This window comes from Chiloscyllium punctatum, chromosome 19 (assembly GCF_047496795.1).
Source record: "Chiloscyllium punctatum isolate Juve2018m chromosome 19, sChiPun1.3, whole genome shotgun sequence".
Taxonomy (NCBI): Eukaryota; Metazoa; Chordata; class Chondrichthyes; order Orectolobiformes; family Hemiscylliidae; genus Chiloscyllium; species Chiloscyllium punctatum.
In genome coordinates, this window is record NC_092757.1 from 83,774,061 (window position 1) to 83,785,324 (window position 11,264).

Genomic DNA, 11,264 nt, shown 5'->3' on the forward strand with positions numbered 1-11,264 from the left:
GTTCCAACCCGTCCATGCCGACCAGTTATCCCAACCCAATCTAGTCCCACCTGCCAGCACCTGGCCCATATCCCTCCAAACCCTTCCTATTCATATACCCATCCAAATGCCTCTTAAATGTTGCAATTGTACCAGCCTCCACCACATCCTCTGGCAGTTTATTCCATACCCGTACCACCCTCAGCATGAAAAGGTTGCCCTTTAGGTCTCTTTTATATCTTTCCCCTCTCACCCTAAACCTATGCCCTCGAGTTCTGGACTCCCCCACCCCAGGGAAAAGACTTTGTCTATTTATTCCTATCCATGCCCCTCATAATGTTTGTAAGCTGTGGGCTACTGAGTGTGTGTGTGGTGGGGGGGTGGGATGTTCAGAACAGAAGAAGAAACTGAAGGAACAACCCCTTCTCTCAGAGAGTCTGTGGAACTCCATCTGGGGATAGTGTTCTTGTGGATATTTAAGGGTGAGGCGGATTCTTGATGAGTCAGGGAATTCAGGGTTATAGGGAAGTGGATGTGAAGAGTGTGGATTCAGAAAGATGGTGAAGCAAGTTGAGGGGCTTACTGCTGTTCCTATTTCTTATGGGTAATAGAATTATTAATAATTAATCAGTGTGATAGAATGATCAAGGGGGTAATGGATGCCCAAACCAAATGACAAAAAAAATCATTTCAGAACATACTTTGTTTCTTAATCCTTATTCCACATTAATGTCTTTTATTTCTTGATATTTGTGGGAGGAGTTTTGAAGGGAAACATTTTAAGCAGCGATAGGGAAGAGTCAGAAAGGGTCTTTTAAATAAAGGATTGAAAATGTGACCATTCACTCTGACAGGAATAAGCTGGGAGACAATAAATTGTTCTGTTTCTGGGCCAGAGCGGTTGACTTGAATTTGAACATTAAAAAGGTTAATTCTGCCTTTTAAATATCAGTGGTAACTTTCAGTGTGTTTGATGGGTAATTAAGTTGTGAATTGAGTATTCAGAAATGTGACAGTAAGATAATGGTTATGTGTTGTGTTATTAGCCTCAAGGTAGTGAGATTTTCAACTCAAATAGGTGTTCTTATTGATATCGTGAATGTGGACTGCATAAAACCATAAGATATAGGTGCAGACTTAGGCCATTCGGCCTAACAAGTCTGCTCCACCATTCTATCATGATTGATCTGTTTCTCACCCCCATTCTCCTACCTTCTACCCATAACCCTGGATCTGCTTACCAATCAAGACCTATCTATCTCTGTCTTAAATACATTCAATTACTTGGCTTCCATAGATTTACCACCATCTGACAGAAGAAATTCCTCCTTATTTCAGTTTGAAAGAGTCATTCTGAGGCTGTGCCCTCAGGTCCTAGCCTCTCCTACTATTGGAAATATCTTCTCCATGTCCACTCTATTCAGGCCTCTTTGTATTCTGAAAGTTTCAATGAGTTTACCCCCATCCTTCTAAATTCCACTGAGTATAGACGCAGAGACCTCAACTGTTCCTCATGTGACGAGCCCTTGACTCCTTGGATGATTATTGTACATCTCCTCTGGACCCCCTCCAATGCTAGCACATTATTCCTTAGATATGTGAACCCAAACTGCTAACAATATTCCAAATATGGTCTGACCAGAGCCTTATACAGTACAGCTTTAGCAGTACAACTCTGCTGTTGTGTTCTAGGCCTCTTGAAATGAACATTGCATTTGCGTTCCAAACTGCAAACTGAACCTACATGTTAACCTCAAGAGAATCCTGAACTCAGATTCCCAAGTCCCTTTGTACTTAAGATTTCTGAAGCCTTTGCCCATTTAGAAAATGGTCTCTATTTTTCTTCCCAAAACGCATAACCTCACACTTTCCCACACTGCATTCCATCTGCCACTTCTTTTCCCACTCTGTCCAATCCTTCTGCAGCCTCCCAGATTCCTTAAACTTAATTGTCCCTCCACACATCTTCGTATCATCTGCAAACTTAGCAATAATATCTTTTGTTCCCTTATCCAGATAGCTAATGTAAAACATGAATAATTGTGATTCCAACATGGACCCCGGCAGAAGTCCACTAGTTACCTGCTGCCATGCTGAAAAAGACCCCTTTAACCCTGTTTCTGCCTTCTGCCAGTCAGCCAATCCTACAGCCATGCCAGTACCTTATCCCTAACACCATGGGCTCTTATCTAATTTAACAGCCTCCTGTGTGGCATATTGTCAAAGCCTTCTGGAAATCCAAATAGATTACATCCACTGACTCTCCTTTGTCTAACTTGCTGGTTAACTCCACACAGGCATGATCACCCTTTGAAGCCACACTGACTTGGCCCTATTTTACCATGCACTTGCAAATACTTCATAATCTCATGCTTAATGAACTCTAAACTCTTACCAATGTCCAAGGTCAGGTTAACTGGCCTATAGTTTCTTGTCTTCTGCCTCCCTCCCTTCTTAAACAGGGCTGTTACATTAGCCATTTTCCAGTCCTCTGAGACCCTTCCTGCCTCTAGTGATTGCTGGAAGTTCATCTCAAATGCCTCTACAATCGCCTCCCCTATCTCTTGCAGAACTGCTTCAGGCGTAGTCTGTCTAATCAGGATGACTTGTCCACTTTAAGACCTTTTGGCTTCCCCAGTACCTTCTCCTTAGTGATAAACACTACACTCTCCTCTGCTCCGGACTCTCTTGAAGTTCTGGTGTCTTCCACTGTGAAAACAGTGTATTCAGTTCCTCCACCATCTCTTTGTTCCCCATTATACCTCCCCTGCCTCATTTTCCAGTGGTTCAATGGTTTCAACGGTTCTTGCCTCTTTTCGACATCTTAAAAAAAATCTCTAGCTATCTTCTTTTATATTACTGACTAACTTACTCTCATATTTCATCTTCTCCCCACTTGTCTTTTTTTTAAGTTAGTCTCTGCTGGTTTTTAAAGGCTTCCCAATCCTCTCACTTCTCACTAATCTTCACCACATTGTATGCTTTTTCTGCTTTAATGCTCTCCCTGACTTCCCTAGTCAGCCTTAATTTCCCCCGAGTGAGCTCCTTCTTCCTTGGGATAAATTTCTGCTGTGCCTTCCAAATTACCCCCAGAAACTCCAGCCATTGCTGCTCCACCAACTTCCCTGTTATGTTCCCCTCCCAGTCAACTCTGGCCAGCTCCTCCTTCATGTCTTTGGTGTTCATGACCTGGGGCTCACCAACCTTTCCGAAGAGCAGTTAGGAATGGGAAATAAAAGCTGCCAAGCCAGCAATACCCATATAATGTGAAAGATTTTTTTTAAAAAAGTAACGTATGGTAAAATCCTCAGCATTTTTGAGTGATTTCAGATATTAATAATGAATGCATTAATGTACACTTGCATTCCCAGCAAGGATCAGTCCAATAATTCTTTAGACAAAATTATAGTTTGATTTCACTCTTCCTCTTGTAAAATTGTTTTAAACATATAAATGTTTATACTTCCCTTTTAATATTGGAGTTACCTCTGGTTGGGTGAAGGGGTGTTACCCTTGGGTAAAGATATTTAGTGAAATTTGTCTGTTAGCTGTAGAAACATAGAGAATCTGTTTCAAGCACTGGAGTGGCTAAAAATTGCCTCCATATGCGTTTCATTCTGTGATTCCCTGTCACCCTAACCAACATAAAATACTGTTCCTTCGAGAATCCTCTCCTTTTCCCAACCAAGAACAGTTTTGTGAAAAATTTCAGGAGTCACACAACACTAGGTTATAGTTCAACAGGTTTGTTTGAAATCACAAGCTTTCGGAGTACTGCTCCTTCATCAGGTGAAGGCACTTCCCAGTCCGACATCACCACTCCACATCTTGTGATGTATGTCTTGGGGAGAGAAGCAATTAAAACACTTCTCAGTCAAACATCTGACTATAACCTCAGGCTTGGCAGCTGATTTACAGTTACGTCACTGCAGTGATTAATGACACACATGGGTAGAATGTGCCCGTGTTCCTTATTTCAAAATACACTTTTCGTAAAAAAACTCTTCATATAAACATTGTCACAAATGTAGTTCTGTTCTGTACAGTAGCATATCAAGTAAACAAAAACAACCATTGGACTTTGACTCTACCCAGAAATGCAAAGACCTCTCTACAATACTAATATTTACAGACAGTTGAGGCACCAGTAGAGTCCAATAACTGAACGGGCCCCTATTTACCTTCAGCAGGAAGACCTCAGACAGTGGTCTTTCCCCACTACCCCTTGGTAGCAGCTGCCCCAAGCTTTACTGCGTCCCTCAGCACGAAGTCGTGGACTTCGGAACGTGCCAGTCTACAATGCCCACTCGATGTGAACATAGTTTTTTTTAAACTGCAACATTTCACATTGTGGTTCCTTCTCCTTACCCTTTCTCCCACTAACTAGAGTTTACTGCTGGCCCAAAGTCGAGAGCAAATCACTTTAATTGTGGTGGTTGAACGAAAAAATAATATTACAATTCTGACCCTTTATGAATGGTGACTACATAATCAGCAGAGAAACCTTGTACATGTCACTAACTAAACTCAATCAGTACATATACAACAGAAGAATTGATTGGGCACAAAAGTAAATGTAAAAACATTGTCCAATGTTCAACCTCAAACAATGAAACTACATAACTTTACCAATTATGCTATGTTAATGAACAACACTGGAAAGTTGTAACAAGAACAGGTAATGTTTAAACACACACACACGTATCTGGCAGCATTTGTCCCTATGTAAACCTGGTCAAATGTACATTTTCCAGGCCTGCAAACAGGAAGTGGGGATCCACAAGAATCCAGCCTCAAACATTGCTCTTTCTACAGCGACATTCAATTTTACTTTAAACCAGAGACTCATATGGTGCAGGGAGTAACACCTTTGCCTCTGAGCTGGAGTGTGTGTGTTTGAGACTCACTCCAAGATCAATGGCCACTGAAGATGTGTTCATGATGTAGCCATGTGACATAAAGAAATTGGAATCTCTACCATTAATTGCAAATGCAAACAACAGGAATTCTAAAAGAAAACTGAAATGAAAACAATGAATCGGAAAGGTAAAAACAAAGAGATATGTGAAAATTAGAATAAGAACTTCAATAAGAGAGAAGGAAGACTGTTTGACCCCATGGTTTCTATCAGATGAACAGGGAGTGTCAGAAAACTGGGGGATGACTCAGATTGTTTAAATCCTGGTTTTGGTTTAATAAAAGATATTCACTTGGTGCCTAAATGCAGTGAGAAAGGAGTTGAAATGTGCTTTAATATAATTTAAGAAAATTGCTACAATGTGTGTACCAATTAACCAGGGACCCAGCCGGAGTGAAATGAGGGATGCAAGAGAGCATGGCCAGGAGCAGCATCAGGCACATCTAACTAATGGATACAGTATCAGCCTGATTGAGTTACAAAAGATCTGCAACAGTCAAAATAGAGTCATAGTCATAGAGTCATAGAGATGTACAGCACGGAAACAGACCCTTCGGTCTAACCTGTCCATGCCGACCAGATATCCCAGCCCAATCTAGTCCCACCTGCCAGCACTCAGCCCATATCCCTCCAAACCCTCCTATTCATATACCCATCCAGATGCCTTTTAAATGTTGTAATTGTACCAGCCTCCACCACAACCTCTGGCAGCTCATTCCATACACGTACCGCCCCCCACCCCCACCAAGTGAACAATTTGCCCCTTAGGTCTCTTTTATATCTTTCCCCTCTCACCCTAAACCTATGCCCTCTAGTTCTGGACTCCCTCACCCAGGGAAAATACTTTGTCTATTTATCCTATCCATGCCCCTCATGATTTTATAAACCACTATAAGGTCACCCCTCAGCCTCTGATGTTCCAGGGAAAATAGCCCCAGTCTGTTCAGCCTCTCCCTGTAGCTCAAATCCTCCAACCCTGGCAACATCCTTGTAAATCTTTTCTGAACCCTTTCAAGTTTCACAACATCTTTCCAATAGGAAGGAGACCAGAATTGCACGCAATATTTCAACAGTGGCCTAACCAATGTCCTGTACAGCCACAACATGACCTCACAACTCCTGTACTCAATGAGCTGACCAATAAAGGAAAGCATACCATAACCTTCTTCACTATCCTATCCACCTGCGACTCCATTTTCAAGGAGCTATGAACCTGCACTCCAAGGTCTCTTTGTTCAGCCACACTCCCTAGGACCTTACCATTAAGTGTATAAGTCCTGCTAAGATATATCCTTTAAACCACCCACATCCATCACTTCCTCTGGAAGTTCATTTCACACATGAACTACTGTGTTAAAAAATAAAATTGTCCCCATGTCTTTTTTAAATCTCTTGCCTCTCACCTTAAAAATATGCCCCCAATTTTGAAATCCCCCACCCTAGGGAAAAGACACCTGCCATTTACTTTATCTATACTACTCATGACTTTATAAACTCCTATAAGGTCTCCCCTCAATTTCCCATGCTCCAGTGAAAAACATCGCAGTCTAACCAACCTCTCCTTATACTGAAACCCTTCATTCCCAACAACATCCTGGTAAATCTCTTCTGAACCCTCTCCAGCTTGATAATATCCTTCTTATAACTGGGCAATCAGAACTAGACACTGCAGGAGAGGCCTGCAGGAATTTCCTGAAGGGCTTTTGCCCAAAACATCAATTTTCCTGCTCCTCGGATGCTGCCTGACCTGCTGTGCTTTTCCAGCACCACACTCTCGGCTGTCAAGGTATAACTCTACTAGTTGAGACTATAGCCCCACTTAATCTTTAGCATGCAGACTTACATAGACAAAGACCCAACTGTGTACATGATGGATGGAGAGAAACATACTGGGGAAACTCAGTTCAATAGCGCCAGACCACAGGATTCAATGTGATTGTTTGCCAAGACTCCCCAGTCTAAGCTTCTTATTTCCAGATTCTTTCAATCATTTGCAGAAGAGACAGGGCTGTTAACACAGATTTTACAATTACTTTCAGTCACAAGATACAGCAACTGGTAAGAGTGAAACTAGTTTGGCGAGGGAAGGGACTATGGGACACAGGATGCTTTAATAAAGGAACCATGGCAGAGGGAATTCAGCTATGTTGTGGCAAGGCTGGATGGCTTCTACTTTAATACTAGGAGGATTAGAGGTAAGACAAAGGGGAAGGGATTGACATGTGGAGCTATGATGGTGTTGCAGAGATACAGAAAACAGAAGAACAGAACTGGCAACTCCATATTCAGGGGTACAGGAGTTGCAGACAGGACAAGAGGGGCTGTAAAAGAGGAGATGGGTGTCACATTATTAATTAAGGAATCTGTTACTGCAGCAAGAAGAGACAATATCCTGGAAAGGTCTTCAAATAAGGCGATGTATGTTAGAGCTTAGAAATAAAAAATGGGGGGTCACACTTTTTAAAATTAGGTTAGATTCCCTACAGTGTGGAAACAGGCCGTACAGCCCAACAAGTCCACACCGACCCTCCGAAGAGTAACCCACCCAGACTCATTCCCCTACCCTATATTTACCCTTGACTAATGCACTATGGGCAATTGAGCATGGCTAATTCACCTGACCTGCACATCTTTGGATTGTGGGAGGAAACCCATGCAGACACAGGGAGAATGTGCAAGCTACACACAGTCACCTGAGGTAGGAATCGAACCCGGGTCCTTGGGGCACTGTGAGGCAGCAGTGCGAACGACTGAGCCACCGTTGCCACCTCATTTCTGAGATTTAATGAGAATGAAGGCAAAAAGAATGAGGCTGAGACATTCTTGATTAGAAAATCAACAAAAGAACTAAGAGTTAAGAGTTTACTTGAAAACTGAATCAGAAATAATTCCCAAGAGTTATTACCGGAGAGGCAAAGTCTTAATGAGGAAATGGAGACCACCTCAAATGTCAACCAATGAGAACTGGGCAGTGGTCCATCTGATAATAGTTTCACCAGAATAGCAGAACAACATTTTACAAATGGTTCACAAGATTTCAATGGCAGTTCACTGAGGTTTTAAGAAAACCCAGGCTAAAACATTTTAATTGACCAGAATTATATCAAGTTGCAGTTGGTTTGGCCTGATATACCATATACCTGAGCGAGTGGTAAAATTCAAACCCTCAATTAAACCTATACATTTAATTCCAATACTTTTGAAGACGTTACCAAGCAATTTGGGCGGCACGGTGGCACAGTGGTTAGCACTGCTGCCTCACAGCGCCAGAGACCTGGGTTCAATTCCCGCCTCAGGCGACTGACTGTGTGGAGTTTGCACGTTCTCCCCGTGTCTGCGTGGGTTTCCTCCGGGTGCTCTAGTTTCCTCCCGCAGTCCAAAGATGTGCAGGTTAGGTGAATTGGCCATGCTAAATTGCCCGTAGTGTTAGGTAAGGGGTAAATGGGTGGGTTGCGCTTCGGCGGGTCGGTGTGATCTTGTTGGGCCGAAGGGCCTGTTTCCACACTGTAAATAATCTAATCTAATCTAAAAAAAAGTCCCAATGGATTACATACACTCCTACTTACAACCAGGAAGATGAATGAAAACAATTAAGATTTCCCGAGGCAGTGCATTATGAAAAGTTGAACTATCTTTCAGGCTCCCATTTTTCTAAGATATTAATTACTCAAAGAAATGATCAGATTGAGGATCAAATTTTATGTTAGAAATATTTAAATAAATGATGAATCATTCAATATTAAAACAATTTACATCTTCTGCTTGCCACCTACAATCTCAAGGTTCATTGGAAATATGCCATCAAACTTTGAAGACCATGATTAGAGCTGGGATCAAACTTATTAGAGCTAATAAAATCAGCTGGGATTGTAACTGACAAAGGCCACGAGGGATAGGAGAGCATAAAAGGGGAGAAATGACAAGAAAAGTAGCAGAATATTATAGAACGTGGTGTGCAGGAGAAAATAATCATGGACAGGTGTTGAGAAAAGGGCTAAAAGCAAATTGCATCCACATAAAGGGAATAGTGTAGATGCAGCAGTTTAATTGTATATCCATAAGAGGGAAGGGTCAGCTAGTGTGGTCTAAACAATGACAAGAAAGATGGGAAAATACAAAGACAATAGAAAGAATTATATGCTTTTATTTTAAGTTTTGCTCCTGTCCGTGAGCCTTCTGTAACCACGGATTCATCCTTGGAATTTTTACTTGTTAGAATGGATCTCTCCTGTGTATTCAGGAATATTCCCTTAAACAATCCCAGGTCTATTATAGCCTGCTGTCTGTCTGCTCCAAAACACGCTGGACAACCTGCTACTCCCTAGTGCAGAAGTAGGTGAGAAGCCTTCCATTCTTCAGGACTAAGACCAGGGGGACCACTGCAGTGAGAGGACCAGTTGCTAACCTGTAACATCTGAAGCACTGTGCAGCCGTGCCCCAGTGGCATAAACGTCAGAAGGTGGCTGCACAGTTCCCTGGCAAAGGAACCAGAGACACCATTGGGTCAAAAAAGGAGGTGAAGAGTGGACGATTGTGTGAGCAAAATTGCACAGAGCTTTGGCAGGCCAGGCACTGAGAATTCGCCTCATGTTTTCTTCAGCTTTGGATGCCTGACAGATTATTAGAAGATCTTTTGGTCCTATAAAGATTTACTTCATTTCAAAATGCCCTACCAGATATCGAGGTCCTTATCTAATCTTCCGATTGAACATTCTTCCTGTCATGTCAATCTACACTCCAAGAGGCGGCACGGTGGCACGGTGGTTAGCACTGCTGCTTCACAGCTCCAGAGACCTGGGTTCAATTCCCGACTCAGGCAACTGACTGTGGGGAGTTTGCACATTCTCCCCGTGTCTGCATGGGTTTCCTCCGGGTGCTCCGGTTTCCTCCCACAGTCCAAAGATGTGCAGGTCAGGTGAATTGGTCATGCTAAATTGCCCGTAGTGTTAGGTAAAGGGGTAAATGTAGGGGAATGGGTGGGTTGTGCTTCGGCGGGTTGGTGTGGACTTGTTGGGCCGAAGGGCCTGTTTCCACACTGTAAGTAATCTAATCTAGACCTCTTACATTCATTCTACCCACATACATCCTTCATTTCTTCCTCATCTTAAAAGCTTTTCTTCCCAGACTATTACTATCTTCCTTTAACATTTAACCAACAGTTAAACTGTGAAAAAAAAGAAAGAATTGCGGATGCTGGTAATCTAAAACAAAAACAGAAATTGCTGGAAAATCTCAGCAGGTCTGGCAGCATCTGTGGACAGAAATCAGTTAATGTTTCGGGTCCAGTGATGATTCTTCAGAACTGAAGGGAGCGACAAAAAGGATGGTTTTCATATAGAAGATGGAATGGGGGAAGAGGGGAGTGAATGTGGTGGGTGGAGTTGGAGTTCAAGGAGACAGAAAAACAGTTAAAGGTGAGTTTGGGGGGACTATTAGCTGACAGCAGGTAGTGTTACAGACCAGACCAAACTTCCTCAAAATATGTCGAGGAAATAGCCTAGACCCTAACTTTCTCTTATGAGAGAGAGAGTTTGATGGAGAGAGGTCGACAGACCTTGAAGCCATAATATTGTCAAAATTGTGTGTGGTAGCAAGGTCTGCTGTGTGTGGGTGGGGGAAAGCATGAGTAAAGGCACTCAACCTTAAAATTGTTGAACTCATTGTTAAGTCCAGAACGCTGCAAGGTTCCCAAGCGATAAAAAAAGAGGTGCTGTTCTTCCAGCTGGCACTGAGCTTCACTGGAGTATTGCAGCAAGACAGAGATAGTCACCAAAGAACACAGTGGAGTGTTGAAGTGGCAGGCAACTGGAAGCTAGGGTCTTTTTTGAACACAGAACATAGGTGTTCCACAAAGCAGGCACCAAGTCTGCGCTATGCTTCCTCAGTATACAGGGGACTACATTATGACCAGTGAATGCAACATATTGAGTGAAGTGCAGGTAAAGCGCTGCTTTAGTTGGATGGTGTGTTTGGGCCCTCAGGTACTGTGGGGGGGGGGGGGGGGGAGAGAAAGGTGCCGTCAGGCTGTGGCTTGGGATTGAAGGAGGAGTGGTCCAGGGTGTCCTTGTGGAAAACTCAAAGGAGGGAAGGCAAATGTGTCTCAACCACACTCACAATGGCCACATTCAGCTGTTCTAAATTTTTTACAGACCAATGCAACTGGGCTACTGTGACTTGCAGTCATGACTGATGTTCCCAAATGCTCCTAGATTTCAGCAAGAAGCTAAAGTTAAATGAAAATTCTAACAGCTTTATACAGTTTGTTCTGTCTTCCAACTTAGATGATAGTCTTTTCCCACATCAATAAGGAAAATTTCAATATTATGTGGCGTTTGTTGAAGAATAAATGTTATCTAGGACAGAGAAC